The sequence below is a fragment of the Bactrocera latifrons genome, unplaced genomic scaffold, assembly GCF_001853355.1.
Source record: "Bactrocera latifrons isolate USDA-ARS-PBARC rearing strain unplaced genomic scaffold, ASM185335v1 scaffold_196, whole genome shotgun sequence".
In the NCBI taxonomy this organism is placed as follows: Eukaryota; Metazoa; Arthropoda; class Insecta; order Diptera; family Tephritidae; genus Bactrocera; species Bactrocera latifrons.
In genome coordinates this window covers 197429-215250 of record NW_017535474.1, presented here as the reverse complement: position 1 = coordinate 215250, position 17822 = coordinate 197429, and positions in this window count along the sequence as shown.

The window sequence follows — 17822 nt, the reverse complement described above, 5'->3', positions numbered from 1 at the left end:
AGTCGAGTAATGGAATATGATTTATGGTCAGGGATTAGTTAACCAGGTTCTCTCCATAAATTGAGTATGTTCTGAACGTCAGATCACCACTTTGAGTCCTATAACAGTATGCTTCGGACTTGAAACATCGGAATTTTTTCGTGGAATTTTTAATCAATATCCCCGTCATTTGTCTGCATATGCGTCTCGCTTTCCTCTTCAACTCTCTGTATATATCCTACCCAGCTTGTTGTCGATCGCAGCATTTCCAGGTAACAGACTAACAGGCTATTCTCCACTGTGACACGACAGTCCTTATTTAAAGTCTAGTAAAAGGATATTCATTATAGCTTTATACTTAAAAGTAGTGGACTGCCACAGAGCTAAAAATTGCACAAAAAATAGGTTGAAACCACTGAGCTGTCGAGAATTGTATCATGTGGCACATTTGAACGAAGTGTGTTCGATCAGAACAACACGCAGTGTGTCATCCAAAGCTTCTGGTACCTGGTTGGCAGGTTTATATGCATAATTTTTCTGCCTTCTGCCCCTTGCACCAATAATGTCAAGAACATAAAGAGATGTAGAGCACCGCATTTATGCGACCCATATTTTGTCTGGAATTTCGAAAAATCTTTCCCAAGAGCACACTTTAATACCGCTTCATCACTTAAGTAACGCTTTAAAAATATTTTTTATAAGAAACAGCGTGTTTATCCCGTAGCGGAACATTAAGGTTATGTCAATCACCACAAGAACATATGCGACCGACTATAAAGCACACAGGAGAGCTACATTACAATTACCTTGAAATAAACACATGTTGAAAATGCCTTTGAACCGACTTAAGAATCAAAAGGTAGAGAAATACAGGGACGTACATAAATGAATACGTATATATATATATAAAGGAACCAAATGTTAGACGAAAAAAATACGATGAATTTACCGAGTGTCGACGCAAATGACATGCCATTTAATGTCTTAAGTTCTAATGCATTCCACCGTTTTACCGTTACTTCACCAAGAAGCGGTTATGAATATTTTTGGCGCAACACAACAATGTCGCCGAAACAAAACGGAAAATCCACTAGCAACCGACGGAAAAAAATACGCGCTCACATTTATAGAAGCTCCTTCATACACTGTACCAACTGCCGGTGTACGGAGACTGCCACAGAGAGCAAAGCCCAAAAAAATAATGTCGCACAGCTGCCGCTTCCGCTTTGTCATGCCACACACGTTATTTATGCGCGCTAACGGTAAACAATTGTGCCGCGAACACATTATATTTAGAGTTATGTGCCGCACGGAGACGTGGGCAAAGCCTTCACGGTGGGCGTTTGTACCGCTAACGACCTCAACGACCTGCCCCATCCAACCGGGCGTAGTCGTCGCCAGCGACAGTGACGCCGGTGCTAACGTGTGCGTAAAGTGTTTTTCGCCATAACTGACGCGATAAATGCCGCACATTACACATTTGCTGCCACTGCCGCGCCGTTGCCCGCCACCGTCAAAGGTGGTGACACAAATGCTGCAGAAATATCACATCTTGAATGTGATTTCCACGTGTGAGTGTGCGCCGCCAATTGTTTTTGCTTTATGGCTTTCAAATCCACAGTTGTTGTGGCGGATTTGGCAAATTTTTCGCCGCGATCATTTGTCATTTATACCCATTCCCGACAAATGGTGTTACCACTGTGTGCGCCGAGTTCTTTAAGCGTAAAGCTTTTGAATAATTCAGATACTTGGCATTTACATATTCACCGAGACGGAAGTAAAGTGCTTCGAATTTCATATTTTCATATTTTTTTTTTTTACTTAGTAAGCTTTTAATTTTTATAAATTCGCTCCGATTTATAATGTGTTTATGTCAAGTAAAGCAAAGGTGCTCTTAATGCTTATGAGGGAGATGGTTGTGCACTCTGTAGTAAATATCTTTGGGGCCGAAGCGCTTCAATTTTCATATATCTAGAACTTGCTTAAGCAAGCTGGATTGATAAACCCTTAATATCTTCTTCTATTAGCCTCCTTTAACAAGGTTCGCCACGATTATCGCTCGCGCAATCCGACCAGAGTTCTCTTGCCATTTCCTTTATCCTCGTTTAAACAATAGTTCCGAAATGGTATTATGAAAAATTCAAGAGAAAGGCTAGGACTGTAGTTACTTAATGAAATTCGTCATAACCGTATCAAATCCGCAATAACTCATCGTAATATCAAACAATTTTCGTTGACAGAATTGACATCTTAACATTCCTTTAAATCCCTATCAGACGATTTTTCGAGCACATCTTCTGAACCCCAGAACTTCTGATATAGTATCTTATCAGAGAAATACTAAATTTTCGAGTTGGGTACTTCTTTCGAACCCGGTTTCCTAAACCAAACCACTTCGTTGGGTTCAAGGCGATTTGTAGATGTAGAGATCTCTCTTTATGAGTTTCATACTTGCCTGTTTTTACACCCATGAGATCCAACTTCATAAATTTTGACAAGGAACAATTTTTTACCTATCCAAGTGTGAATCATGGCTCATTAGTTAGCTGTATAAATTAATTCAACTTAACCTCATTACCGTTTAATAATCTCTTCTCAATATTTAACTTTCTTAGACTTCGAAAGCGAAAGACCAGATGAGCGACCTTGCTTCCTTTGTTGCACTTTGAAAAGTTTTCACTGGTATCATCAGTGACGTGGTGATTCCTTGGGATTGCCATTGCCCACTACTTAAAAATCGAGGCATTGTAAAAAAAAGAGAACTCCGTTATTTCCAAATTAAGTTTTCTTATGAATAACTCAAAGGCGACCTTCTCTCAAATCTTATATATAGTTACTGTTGTATCTATCCACTCCGTCGTGCTCTTTCCTCCCTTCAGTGAAAACCAGCTGAACACACCATGCTCGACCATTTGATTAGACTGTCGTAGAATATATTTACGAAATAAGTTCCGATTCGGTTATATAAATTCAAAACTCTTGCATTTCCAAGTTGCTGAACAGTCTTGAATTAGGTTCTCGGGGGTTTCTGGGTCCATTTCCCAAATCCGCCAACTTCTATAAAACAATATACCGATATTAAACAAGTGCAGAAGTCTACAGTGTCCAGTGTAAAAAGCCACCAGCAGGTAAACTTCTTTTTTTTATCTTGGTTTCTATAACCTATTAAATTTAAGATGAAGCTACACGTTGTGGCTTTTTTCGCTCACATACTCATGATGGGTTTGTGGACTAGAAGAAGTCGCTGGAGAAGGGGCACTGTGAGCTTTTTAAAATAAGGTTGAAAACTATGAGTTGAAGGAGTGTTATTCTGTAAGGAGCTCTCCCTTAAAATTTTCTTTAACCTACCGGAGTATTATCCTTGTCCTTCAGTAGATTTACTGCATCGGAGAGCGGGTTGCTTCGGGGAGGTGAGCATTCACTCTCACAGCAGATATTAGCGCTGAGACCGCAAGCTCTGCTCTCAAAGTTATTCAATGGGTGCCTGTCCTAATTAGCAATAGCTTCATATTACTTCATCATCAGACTCGTTTGGGTGCCTAGCCATACTGGAGTCGCTAACAATTTTAAATCCGATGAGCTTGCAAGACGGAGCACCGCGTACTCGCGTACGCTTGCAGGTATTGCTCAGCGACGACGTCCTGTGCGACAGCAAGTTCTGTATGACCTAGAGTAGAACATAGAAGATCAATTGAACTGTTTGGTCTTAGCAAAGTTCATCTTGCAGTATTCGTAAGAGTGTCTACTGAACATCGTCCAATAGGCTTTCGTGATTGCATTCGGGACTAATCCGTCGATAAGATTATAACGCTTAGTCTCGTTCATATTAAAGAAGGATACCACGTTAAGGTGAGGTTGATGTTTGGGTGAGATAGATCGCTTTACCAACTTCATTTGCCCATTTTGGTGTCAACTGCTGGGCGCCCCAAGCAAACTCTCCACATTGAACTTCTTTGCCGTAAACGAAATGGAATATACAGACGTTGCGTAAGCCCCAAAATGATAATACAAGGACAGCATTAGACTGCAACGGAGGCGCCATGTTAAAGAGCAAATCGAATTTATAGCTTGAATTAAAATTTGTAAACAATTTCGGAAAATAAATCAAACATTCATGATTATTATCATCAAAGCTTTACTTATAACATTTATTAGGGTTTTCCTTTCATTTTCAGAACTGAACCGGTTTGGCACCTAAAGTTCCGGTTCCGACAATTAAAGCTGCTCCAATTTTAAGCCAAGCCCCAAATATTGCACTTTAAGCTACTTAACTTAAATCCGCATAAAAAGATTTTTTTTCTCTTCTTTCTCTCTTTCTTTCCAGTGAAAATATTGAATGCAAATATGCAGACATGAGGGACTTGCGCGTAATTTTACACCAAAAGCATAATAACAATACTGGCAATTTGGGGAAATTATGCAAATAGGCATGTTGCAACCACAACAAGAATATAAACTCACATAAAGCAACAACAAGTGCGCGTAAATGACAAAATAACAAGAGAAACGTGTAATCTGCAACGCCAATGAAATTTTAGAGAGACCGAAATCGCTGTCCTCTTAAACACGAACACACATACAGTCTCACCTACATATTTACAAAGTAAGTACGCACACTTTTTTACTACAAAATAAATAACTAAGTGATGTAGAAAGCAACTGCCGACGACCACAAATTCCGGCGAGAAATTAGTAAAGATCTAGCTTTCTTCACAACTTCTACCACACACATACAAAACTACTTTACGTTTTCCTTAAAAATAAATTAATAAATATGTATGTATGTATGTATATGAATCAAAGTATGTCTGCACTTGTACTCGTATGGGTATTCAGCATCTCTGTAGAATTTTTGCTTTCTCCACAGACAAAATCTGTGCCGTGTACGACCGCATTATGCAAATAAACAGACTTCGCCGACTGTTGGGCGCAGCTGCTGCTGTGTTGTCTCTTGTTTGTTGTTGTTGTTATTGTTTTTGTAGTGGTTGAATTTCTGCAATCTTAAGGCATCTCACAGAATTGTGCCACAAACAGCGCGTTGCGTTAAAAATTAAAAAAAATTTTGCAGTATTATTTATTTGAGGCGCGAGACCGCTTAGAGGGGTGCGGTGTGGGAGCGCACGCATTTAAATTACATTGCCTGCATATAATTGCAAGAAAAATATTTTTATATTAACTTAGCGGCTAAATGATCAAAGCGGTTGTGACGTAAATATGTACAGAGGGGAATTGCTTTGAAATAACGGTGGTTTAAATTAAATATATATATATGTATAGTATATGTATGTACGTGTATTGTTTAATAAAGCTTTCTTTAAAATTTTTTCATCACAATATCAAACTTACAAAATTAAATAAGAATAAATGGTTCCTTCGTAAATGTTCTTCCTTTTTGACTTAGACAGCGCTTACGCTGGTTATAGCCGAGTTGAAAACAGCGTGCTAGTCGGTCATGGGCTGGCGTCAGTTGGAGAATCCAAGTGTAGTCAGGTCCTTCTCCATCTGGTCTTTACAACAGAGTGGAGGCTCTTCTCTTCTCAGAGCTGGATTATTTTCATCTACTCATACCACATTCCCTTAAATATAACTACATATTTAAGTTTCCCAATTCGGTCTAACCTATATTTTTACAGCTATTTTGAAAAACCTCATTCTAATTACTCCTCTGCACGCTTCGATTTTGATTTTGCTTGTATAAAACCTCTGAACTTTGTCATTACTTTCTCTTGTTACACACTGGCGTCAGTTGGAATAACCTGTAAAGCTTAGATCATCTCCACTTAATTCTTCCCCACTTCCCAGCCCGTATTCGCATGTAGCAAATCGAAAATTTTCGAATTATATTACAATATATTCAGATAACGTTTGCAATCTATACAGCATAGAAGCTTTATATGTTCTATCGATTATTTCTTTAAGGTTGTTCTTAGGACGTAGCTAAAGTCACTGTATATGGTATAGGTAGGTTCCTTTTATATTTCGGCACTTCACCGAAGAGTTTGGCATTTTTGTTTGGCTATATATGCTCAGAAGGTGTTCACATACGAGCGCTATTTGTGTTGTTTACAGTAACATAAAATATTCTTCTCGACCAAAAAATATAATTAAATTGTGAACATTTCGCGTGATTATTTTTCAACTTTCGAAGTGGTTTAACTCAGCAACAGTGCATCGATAGACTTAATTCAATTTTTAGCTATGAAGCTAGTGTTTATCAAGCTATGAAGTTATGGTGAATTCAATCGCAGGTCACTCCAAAACGAGCTCAGTGAAAGTCTTCCAAATTTAGTTGTTATTCGAGAGATGAAGGCGAGTTTAATTATTAATGGGACCAACAGACATTTATGATCATTTGATTCTAAAAAAAATTGTTCGCGTTGATGCCATATAACTTTTAGGAACTTTTTGTTTTTTTTTTTGGTTTTTGGAAAAACTGAACATGTCGAAAACATCAATGCAAAACAGTAAATTCTGAGTGCTACATAAACATTGGTTTACCAGTTGTCTTTCAAGAAATCTGTAAAACCAACCGCCGAAAACATCACTCTTTATCACGGCAATGTGAACTCTCACACAGGGAAAAGGACGACGATCGAAAAGGCGACATGCGAATTCAATGTGCAATCAAAAGAAAACAGCTATATATGTAGAGGTGATGATCCTCTTTGTTGTGTGGTAGCCAGTGTGGTGCCACAAACTTTAAAAAATTCATTATTGGTTCATATTTTTCAAGCTATAGAATATTTAAAAAACTCTAAATTTATTTCGTGTTTTGAATCAGCAAATTTACATTTGTGGAATTTCCTTTAGAGTTTTGTCAGAGTCGTGCCAAAGCTTCAAATACACTAGTTTTGGGGAAACACATTCAAATCTGACTGAGGGACGTGAGTCGATATCTGCTCAACCAACTTGGTTTCGATCAAATTCTTAATTCTTAACCACTTTCTTACAATTTCCGATCGAAACACCGTTTCGTGCTTTTTCGTCTCTCTATACCAGACCTGTGTAATACTGAGTAGTAATGGTACTAGTACGTACTTAAATACTGTAATTTTTATCTCGAAGTACTTAGTATGTACTAAGTATGTACTAAGTACTTTCAGAATTTTCAAGTACAAGTACCAGTAATTGAAAAATGCTTGAAATTTTAACAAATATTTGAAAGTATTTCAAAAGAATTGAAAGTACTTGAAAAGAATTGAAAAATGTACTTGAATCTATTTTTCAATTCTTTTCAAATACCTTCAATTACTTACAATTGTGAAACCAATACGAGTATCTAAAAGAAATAACACAAATAAATGACATTTTTATATTTCTTATATATTTTTCATTATTTTTATTTAACAATATGCAATTCATTTTTCAAATTTAAAAATAAATATTGAATAAGCACTTCAAATTAAACATAAATGAATAATTCAATTTCATTTACAATGGCTGAGTATAATGACTTCTAAGGGCTTTTTTGTGGGTTTTTTATACATATATATGCTATATAAAATTTCATTTTGATCTTATTATCTTCTTTAACTATGGCTCTGTATCTAACCATAACTTTTACAAGGACACTGCAGACCTGCTTTCTACCATGCCCGAGTTTGAGACTGAAAACTGAACTGAAATATTGCTCTTCTTCTCTATACATTTATAGTAATCCACATATCGTATAGGCATAACTTAACTACGGATATGAAGATATACGAAAGAGAATTTTGAAACTCTAAACTCGGCTTTTTCGGGAGGCTATAAATGATTGTAATTGCGATACGAAAACTCTTAGATACCTTTAATAGCTTCAACTGATTTTAAAATGAAGTATTTTGTACTGAACATTCATTTATAAGTGATTTACTCTTTGAACGAAAATAGMAAGTTTAACAAGACGCATGACTTTAGTCACCCAATCTCCCTTTATAAAGGCCTTACAGAGACTTGCTCAAGGAAAACAGACCGTAACATATCAAATACGCATCTCTTGAACAGGTATTTAATGTCTATCCACTCGATATCGTTAATTATTCCATTTTTTTGGATACGCTCATTGATATACCCGTATTAACACGCTTAAATTATGTCCGATCTGCTGGCACGTTTTGGAGCAAAACTTTGATGCGCGCACGTCCAAATGCCAAATGCGGAATACGAAACCATTGTACGACGGCTTACCGCTCATCATAACACAATACCGGGACGGACTCTCGTTAGGTGACCACAAAGCAGCTTATTGCCCCGAACTCCAAACCAGTAGTCACGTACACGCTTTTATTAAGCCATCTGGCTGCTGCTACAGCTGCTGATTACTAATTTTCAGCAGAGCAAAATGGCAGCCGCACTCAAATCAAATGTTCAAACTACACCTCGCTGTTATGTAGTTGTGTGGGTGTTTGTGTGTGTGTTCGATACGCAGGTATCTAATGTTGTCAGCGGGATTAACGAGTAGAGCAAACAGAAGTTGAAAGTGTACGTGTGGAACGTGGGGCAGAGTGCGTGGAAAAAAGAAATGCAACTGATCTGATATTACCCTATTTTGTTGTTGTATGTATTTTTTTTTTTTTTATGCTGCCCAATGTCGATTGACACATGGCTAGTGTAATAATATACTTTGCGCTTTTAAGTGATTTAAAGTATTGCTTTTGCACATTTTAAGGCATAATTGGACTGCCACTTCTTTAAAATGTCAATGAGGAGACGGTCCATATACCAAATCTTTTATGAGCATTCAGCACTTATGTCATTTCTACCTAAGTGAAAGTTCTCCAGACTGTTAATGTTTGCAAAAAGAAACCATGCCACTATTATTCCCAGCTGATAGTTTAGTACAGACTTTACTGCAGGGATTCCTAACTTACTTTCAATCTTGGTTCTAATTTGTCAAGCTATATTGATATTCATACATGCTTCGTTGAATTTTTCTCAATATGCAGCATTTTACCTATGTCCACAACAGGAGAGCGAACCCTTGAGGTGGCTATGTAATGCTGAACTCATCCACAATTTTTTAACTTAACTTGACATTATATATGAAGCACTCATCTAACTATTGTCTATATATTTATGGAAGCCTGAGTGCTATCCAAGTAAGATCTAACAAAAAATGCGAAATCTAATCAATAAATGTGAGGCACTTACTGAGGGATACTGACACTTCCTTACAAGAGTGTGCCCCAATACTTTCTTTCTTACCGTATATTCCCAATTGGCAGAGGAAGTATCATTACAGCTTAAATGACACTAATCGGTGCTTTTTTGAAATATTATGATTAAAGTATTCTTAGATCAGTCACCACCAGATCATCTACTACAGCGCCATATGAGTTGAATGCTTTATAAAATCTTCACAATTCTGTTAACTAAGCGAATTTTCGAAATAAAGTTAAACGATTTGTAAGCGTTGTTCAGGCTTAAGTTCTCCATGAAAAAATGTCATGCAATGCTGAACAAAAATATCATGATAGCTTGATACGACTCACGCGTGACTTACTTGGATTACCCGTTAATATGTTGACTGGGAAGTCACCTCCAATTACATCTGATATATAATGATAAAATATTGGTTTTGTTGAGAACCGAGTACAAACCTCCGGCAGTAACCTCTATTACATCGGTTTAACTCTTGCTGGTTCATATATTTCTATATGACACGGAACGACAAAGTTATCTAAAAAGCCTAGAAAAATACTATTTCACTCTCTTAGAGAGCTAAACAATCTATAAAGAATATTTCTAAACAGTTTTGGAGGCTCTGCATTTGGAGTATCGCCGTCGTGGTTTGCTTCTGCGGACAACTATTTCATGGAGTTTCGCTAAAATAATGAGTATTCACATTCCAAGCTGATTCCATCTAAATTTTTAGAATTAAGACCAAGGGTGATCTTCTTTGCCAAAGCTTTTCGTGGCTTTTACCTTTTTTTGTAACTCGCCTTGAAGCCATTGACGTCCTAATTACTATGCTAAAGGGAATTAAAGAAAGTGTCGACCAAAACCAGAATTACATGTTGAAAATATTATCTTATTTCCAACTATTTAAATGAAAGTTTTTTTTTTTTTTTTATTTATTTATTTATTTATTTTTTTCCAATCTAAACTTCAAATTTATACAAAGAATTTATTTTTAACCCATAAATTTTGTACAAAAATGCTTTTATTAAATTTTCGTTAAAAATACTTTATTTGACTTTTGCTTTCCTTTGAAATGATCAATGACAGTTTAAAGAGTTATTAAGCTCTGAAAATACTTAATAACTCTTTAAATGTCTTGTCTTTTACGCACTGCTCAAAGTAAGCCACGGCGTATACTTACCCCTTTGCTAAATTAAGCTCGTAAATAATAAAAATAAACGTTTACGATATTCTTACGGACGGCAACAACATGAAAGGCAACTAAATGCACAAAAATATCAAAAATTATATCAGCACACACATACAGACACACGCGTGCACACAGTCTATGAGGAATGCTGCCGAGCAGGATCCGTTCTTGCCTGCACTCATTAAGATAATTGCCAGCAATTAAGCAAATTGTTGTTGCAGCGCATTTGTCATGTCTCGCTGAAAACGCCAAAGATAATGTATTATATCGCCAAGTTTAAAAATATACACACACACACGCAGACTTTCTTATATTATACATATGTATGATACTTGGTTAAAATGCGCGTGAATACATCCTGTGTGTGGGTGTGCCGCTTGAAACGAGTTTAGCGTCTAAGACGCAGCTAATGTATGTACCTCTAGAGGGTGAGTGTGGCTGGTGGTAAGGATGTTAAGGCGACTGAAGGGGACATAAAAAGCAGTTTGTTACAAATTTTGGCGACACGCAATGCGCCGCCATAACCAGGTAATTACAATAACAATTACAATTAACTTTGAAAGACGCACAGCACTGGCGGTGTATTCGGCGGTGTCTTCGGCGGTGTCGAGCCAGCAACAACAAAAGACAACAGCGTACTTTTACGTGTCGCTCACCGTACTATTATGACTGAAAGACTTTGGTAGGTGAGCCAGCAGATGGGAGTTTCGTAATTTCAGCGGGTGAAACTCTTAACAGCAAAGACCAAAACACTCGTACACTTGTTTGTATATATTTATATGAGAAGTGTTAAAAATGTGGCAACAAAGTTTCATCAAACTTTGTAAACAATTCTTACATTTGTCCAAACATAAAAAGCACTTCCAAAGCAAACTTTATAATAAATATGTACCACTAAGCAGTTAAAAACCGCGCGCAATCGATTGTACACAGTTTTCTTGACAAATAATTGGCTTGAGCAAATACATATGTATCTGCGCCTCAAACAAGTACAATTAACTACGAATAAGCCATAGATTTCAACTAAGCCTTTTTACTATAAAAACCAAAAGATATCGCGAACAGAGTAACAGTTCTTCGTGTCATTTTAGACAATGTTGTTGAAAACTGCAATTTTCCTTTTAGCTGTGGCATTGCCTGCCATCCATGGCTTCGGTCTTGCATCGAAGTTGAGTGCCCTCCTTGGCAATCAGCAGCAACCGGTAACATCGACTTACACACTACCACCTCCGACGGCCACACTCACCATCTCGCCAGTGACATCACCAACCCAAACATATACCACTTCACCGCTCGTGTACTATTCACCGACACCGACACCGGTACCCACCCCAGTTCCAGTGCCTGCAGCGGCTGCAACGGCTACAGGGGCTACAGGGCCTACAGGCGCTACGGGTTAAATATAGATTTACAATATACCATATTAGCGAAAAATAAAATGAAATTGTGTTTACCATATATTAGCCAAAATTGAAATGAAATTGTGTTTTAATAAGCATACTTTCATGAAGTTTTAGAAGGTGTTATTAGGTTGGGCGTTAATACTCTTCTTCTTTATTGACGTAGGCACCGCTTACGCGGTTATTGCCTAGTTAACAACAGCATGATTTTTTCTTCTTTTCGTTGGGGGCATTTTTTGCCTAGAGCGAAGCGATGTCACAAGATTGCACAAGATTTTTGTACGGTTTCAATTTATTATCTCGATGCACCGAACGGCACCGAATCGACTTTTCTTCGTGTACACTCTCAGCTACGGCTGCGATATTTTCTTCACTGCGTGTTGGACGTTGTCTATTCGGTCGTAATAGAAATATGACAATAAAGTCAAAATGTCTGTCAAGTTTCTCAGCTGTCTGCAATTCTCCACTCACTTAAAAAACGTGATCAGAAAACTTAATTTTGTGTTCGATATTTTTTCGACCAACCGAGAGATTTTTAGAACTCTATTCTACAGTATCACCCTAGAACTTAAAACTTGTATTAAGAAACTCTTCGCTGCCCATTGTACTTCGGTTAGTTTCCAAGGAATTAACCCCAACAATTTCAAGGAGTTCTGGACAAAAACTTCTTTCATTTGTCTGTTATATGGCTTTTATCGACTCTGTGATAAATTTAAATTAAATATTTTTAATTACCCTCAATACCCGAGGCACAAATATCCGTTCTACATTTTTCAAGCTTTCTAGATTATTAATTTGTTTTCCCTTTTCAACATTCTATCGAAATAGATAGGAATGTAATATATTCTTCTTCTTCTTAATTGGCGTAGATACCGCTTATTCAATTATAGCCGAGTTAATAACAGCGCGCCAGTCGTTTTTGCTTTTCGCTACGTGGCGCCAATTGGATATTCCAAGCGTGGCTAGGTCCTTCTCCACCTAGCCCTTCCAACGTAGTGGAGGTCTTCCTCTTCCTCTGCTTCCCTCGGCGGGTACAGCGTCGAATACTTTCATAGGTGGAGTGTTTTCGTCCATTCGGACAACATGACCTAGCCAGCGTAGCTGCTGTCTTTTAATTCGCTGAACTATGTCATGCCGCACCATATATCGTGGCTTGTTGGTGGCCTGTGCCACATATGGAGCCCCTGTATGGTGKAAGGCAGCCACGACTGTCTGGGGGTCTCAAAAACTCCTCTCAATCCAGCGTTGTATGATGCTTGCTTGTTCTGTATGTCGCACCGTCTTAACGGATGCGATGCAGGTTTTATAAGGTGCACCCCCTCTTGACCTGATTGTCATACAGCGAGCTGTTGCATTCGTATATCGTTGCTGCGGAACGATTGGATTTCCGACGATGATGTAGAGAGGGAGGGATATCTAGGGAGCAAGAGGCTCCTAGATGATAGGGTTAGGTGTAGGTGGCAAGAACGTTGGGACAATAGTCCTAACGGCAGAGTGACGTACGAGTACATTTGGGATTTTGGGTTCGTTGAGGATAACTCAGTCTTCAGATTTTGTCTGAGTTTGGATTTTCTACTTACGGGGCATGGGCCTCTGAATACGTTTTCGCATCAGAGGCACCCATCGGATACGTCGGGATGTTTTTGTGAGGCGGGGTCAGAAAATTGGTCGCATTTAATTGCGGAGTGCCCGATGTACTCGGACATTAGAGATCTGGGTGGTATGGAGATTGGCTGTACTGATGGACAATTAGATGTTAGTGGTGAGTCGGAAAACCAAACTGTTAGGGTTGTTTGCGCGTGAATTATTTAAGCGGCGAAGGCGGTTAGCTGGAAATTAGGGTTAGATTTGTATAATTGGGGTGTGTATGTGATGTATGTATGGGATGCAACCCCTGGCCACCAGTCCAGAGCCGTATGGAAGCTCAACTATTAGTAGTTTCGGCTACGAGGTCTGACCGGAGACTTCCAACCTGCTCATGTGGACTGGTCCCTCGGGGTGTATCTTGGTGGTTGTGGTTAAAACCCAAATGCGGGAAGAACTGACTTCGTCAGTTGAATGTRGAGTTGCATTGCAACCGGGTGCCGGACCCAAAGCACGGCAGAGGTTTTAGATGGGCCTCGAACCCGACCAAGATGGTTAGTGTGTCCATTCCACACTGCCAATTGGTACTGAAAATGCCTAGCAATCTCACGACGCTGATGAACGCATTAATTTGATCCGCTATACTTTTGAGTGCCGTGGAGTAAGGCTGTCGTCAGCAGATACCCACGTTAAACACACCGGACGTTGTCGACAATGATGTGAGGGCCAAGTCGCGAGTGCGACGACTGTTTGTTTGATGACAGGAGATATTTCGTTTTGCCCCCGTTCACTGCCAGACCCATTTGTTTTTTTTTTTTTTTTTGCTTCCTTGGTCAGTCTAGAGAAATCAGAACTAACGGTGCGGATATTGAAGCCAATGATATCAATATCTTCGAATCTTGGTTGCAACAAGATAGTGGTCCGAGTCGATGTTAGGACCTCGAAGCGCACGCACATCTAAAACACTGGATATGTGTCTTCCCTCTATCACAACATGATCCATCTGGTTGGTGGTTTTTCAATCAGGAGACAGCCAGGTAGCTTGATGAATCTTCTTAGGTTGGAATTTAGGACTACAGATAACCATATTTCGGGTCCCGGCGAAGTCGATCAGCCTCAACCCATTGGGGCCTCCTGGTGGAGGCTGAATTTACCGACCATAGTTCCAATGATACGTGACATCTTTGGTCACATCGTTCTTCTCACCCGTCGGGGCGTGGGCGCAAATCAGCGATATTCACCGGAGTGAATGATAGTACTCGGCGACGGAATCTCTCTTCCACCACGAATCCCAAACTTACGCTCCATTATATGGCCATTATATGCCACAAGGACCTACTCGCCTCTGTCCTTGTCCTCTGCATCGCATTTCTTGGACGGCGGTGATGACAGCCTTTATTTTCACGACAGCATCAATCAGCTGAAACCGTCCCGATTAAGGAACCGGACATTTCAGGTGCATGCCCTCAATTCGTAGTCCTTATTTCATTTGCCATAGTCGTCATTAATCGCACAACCCTATGTATATGTCCTACATTTCTATTTAAAGTTAGGGACGGATACTCCTATTATAGATATATTTCGCTCAACTTTAAGACGACAATACCAATCTTAGATCGATAATTCATCTGACTGCAAGCGTGAAACTGAACCTGCTGTCTTGAAAAGTTTCCCAGTGGAGTGTATTTTTTCCTCCTTCCATAATGTGCCACATCTTTTGGTTAATCGTACCATCTATTCATTTTTCAATGTTTAGGAAGAAAGAGATAGAGCTCATATTGCAATAAACCTCCTTTTAATAATCACATAGTTAGTTCAGTCTGAGTATTGAAACTACGGAACGTTTTGGAGTCGTGAACCAGCTGATGAAGGGTCAGAAAAATCTTGATTTGCTTATAGATTCATATGTCATATTTTTAGTGGTAGTAGTTGTGGATCGAATATGATTTCGATCGCTACGGCACCATTGCTGATTTGATGTTGAGGTATTTTTTAGTATAGTGGAGAAGTCACTTAACCTCTACCGCCACTCATTTAAATCTGTACCAGTCTTCACCACTAAGTCGACGCTTTCTGTTCCAACGCATTAAATGTACAGAAATTAGTTGCCAGTATTCAGTACTTTTTTCATAGCCATAAAAACCACGTCTTTATTGCTAACAGAAGGGTGCTGTAAGCTATGTCATGAGGGTCAAATAATCATTAGTAATTGAATTGAGCTACAAGAAGAAAAAAAAAAGCTTAATAAAGGAACTTTACAACGGGCTTAGCAGACCTTACACTCATACACTTGTTTATATGTATTTATGGGAGAAGTGTTAAAAATGTGGCAACGAAGTTTCATCAAACTTTGTAAACAATTCTTACATTTGTCCAAACATAAAAAGCATTTCCAAAGCAAACTTTATAATAAATATGTACCACTAAGCAGTTAAAAACCGTGCGCAATCGATTGTACACAATTTTCTTAACAAATAATTGGCTTGAGCAAATACATATGTATCTGCGCGTCAAACAAGTAACATTAGCTACGAATAAGCCATAGATTTCAACTAAGCCTTTTTACTATAAAAACCAAAAGATATCGCGAACAGTGCACCAGTTATTCGTGTCGCTTTAGACAATGTTGTTGAAAACTGCAATTTTCCTTTTGGCTATGGCATTGCCTGCCATCCACGGCTTCGATCGTTCATCGAAATTGAGTGACATCCTTGGCAATCAGCCACAAGCGGTAACAAAGAGTTATAAACTGGCAACTCCTGTACCCAGACCAATTCCAGGGCCAGCGGCTACAACAGCAGCTAAGTTGTCACGAGCGATGGCCGATGCTGTGGACGACAACACTGATGGTGGCAGGCGTAGAGTACAACGTGTATTCCCGAGACGCCAACGGCGGTTGACCAAGCGCAGGGCAGGTAACAGAAGACGACGCGGTTAAGTAAAATCGTATTTAACGAAGAAGTTATAAACCGTTAATGACTCAAGTAATGCTAAAATACTAAGAAAAAATAAAGCTTTGGAGAGTTAAATATTGATTTACAATATATTATCCAAATTAAAATGAAATTGTGTTTTAATATACATACTTGCATGAAGTTTTAGAAGATGTTATGAGGTTAGGTTTTACTACTCTTCTTCTTCTTCTTTATTGGCGTAGACATCGGTTACGCGGTTATTGCCGAGTTAACAACAGCAGGCTTTTCTCTTCTTTCCGTTGGGGGCAAATTCTGCTCATAACCCTGGGCGGGATGGTTAGCCTTCTAACTTTAGCTCGTTTTCAAATATATCTGCCGAGAAGATAATTTTACTTAGATCGAATATTGTGAGCTGATTGAGCCACGAGTAAAATAATCGTTTCTGGTCACTCCCTAGTGAATGGCGCTGGTAATTTATGATTGAAATAGTCAAAAATCTAATTTCAATAGCTTATGTACCGAAGATAAAGACTTAGTACGAAATCTTATTACAATATTTTCATTAATGGAATCAAGTGTCGTAACATAATGTTCTTCGTCTCTGATGCCAGCAATGAACCAAATTCTCCAATTCTCCAAAATTCAACTAGTCTCGTTATCCTGATCATTTATATATTGTTCACCCTGTTCCCTCAGTATCGAGAATGTATAAATAAAAAGAAAATTTTTAAGTGATTATCCAAATTTATTTTATCACCTTCAAAGTAATATCCATTAGAAGCGATGCACATGTGCCAACGCTTCTTCCAAATGTCAGAACATTTTTTATAGGCACTTTCCGCGATGGCTTTCAGCTTTCGCTTCGAATGTGTTCTGATGTGATCTTCATTTGAATCGAAGCGTGTTCCCCGAAGTGGATATTTCAGTTTATAGAACAAAAAAAGTCACCTTGTGCGATGGTGCGTTATCATGATGAAGAATATAAGAATTGTTGGTCTACAAACTCGGACCTTTAGGGCGGATTCTTTGTTGATTTTTTGAGCAGTTGTAACGTATTCTTAGTGAACAACGTCACTTTCGATCTGCTTTGACGTTATTTTTTCGCCTTTGGTGCGCCTTTGGGCCGCAATTCAGAAGATTGCTGGTTCGTAGGTGTGTCATATTCGTAGACCCATGTCCCGTCACCAGTAATTATGCGTTCCAAGAAGGTGGGATCCGAATTGGCTTGATCCAGCATGTCTACCTACTGTCGATACCTTTTTTAAAGGAAATTCAGCTCTATCGGAGCAAAACTTGCAGCAACGCGTTGCATTCCTAATTTTTCATGCACAATCGTACGTACTCCCACATGTCGCATCTCCAATTTATGGGCAATCTCTCTCAAGCTCACATGACTATTTTCGGCAACAATTTCCTTCACTTTTCAATGTTATCATCGGTTGCGCTCGTTGAAGGCCGTCCAGAACGAGGCATGTTTTCACCGGTCTCTCTCCAACCCTATTTGAATGCTCTGTACCATTCTGCAACATTTTCAATGTATCGGCAGGCGAAAATTCGATCTCAACACAAAATTTAACACAAATATGTTGATCAATATTTTCGGCTAAGAATTTGTCACTTTTGATGATATTT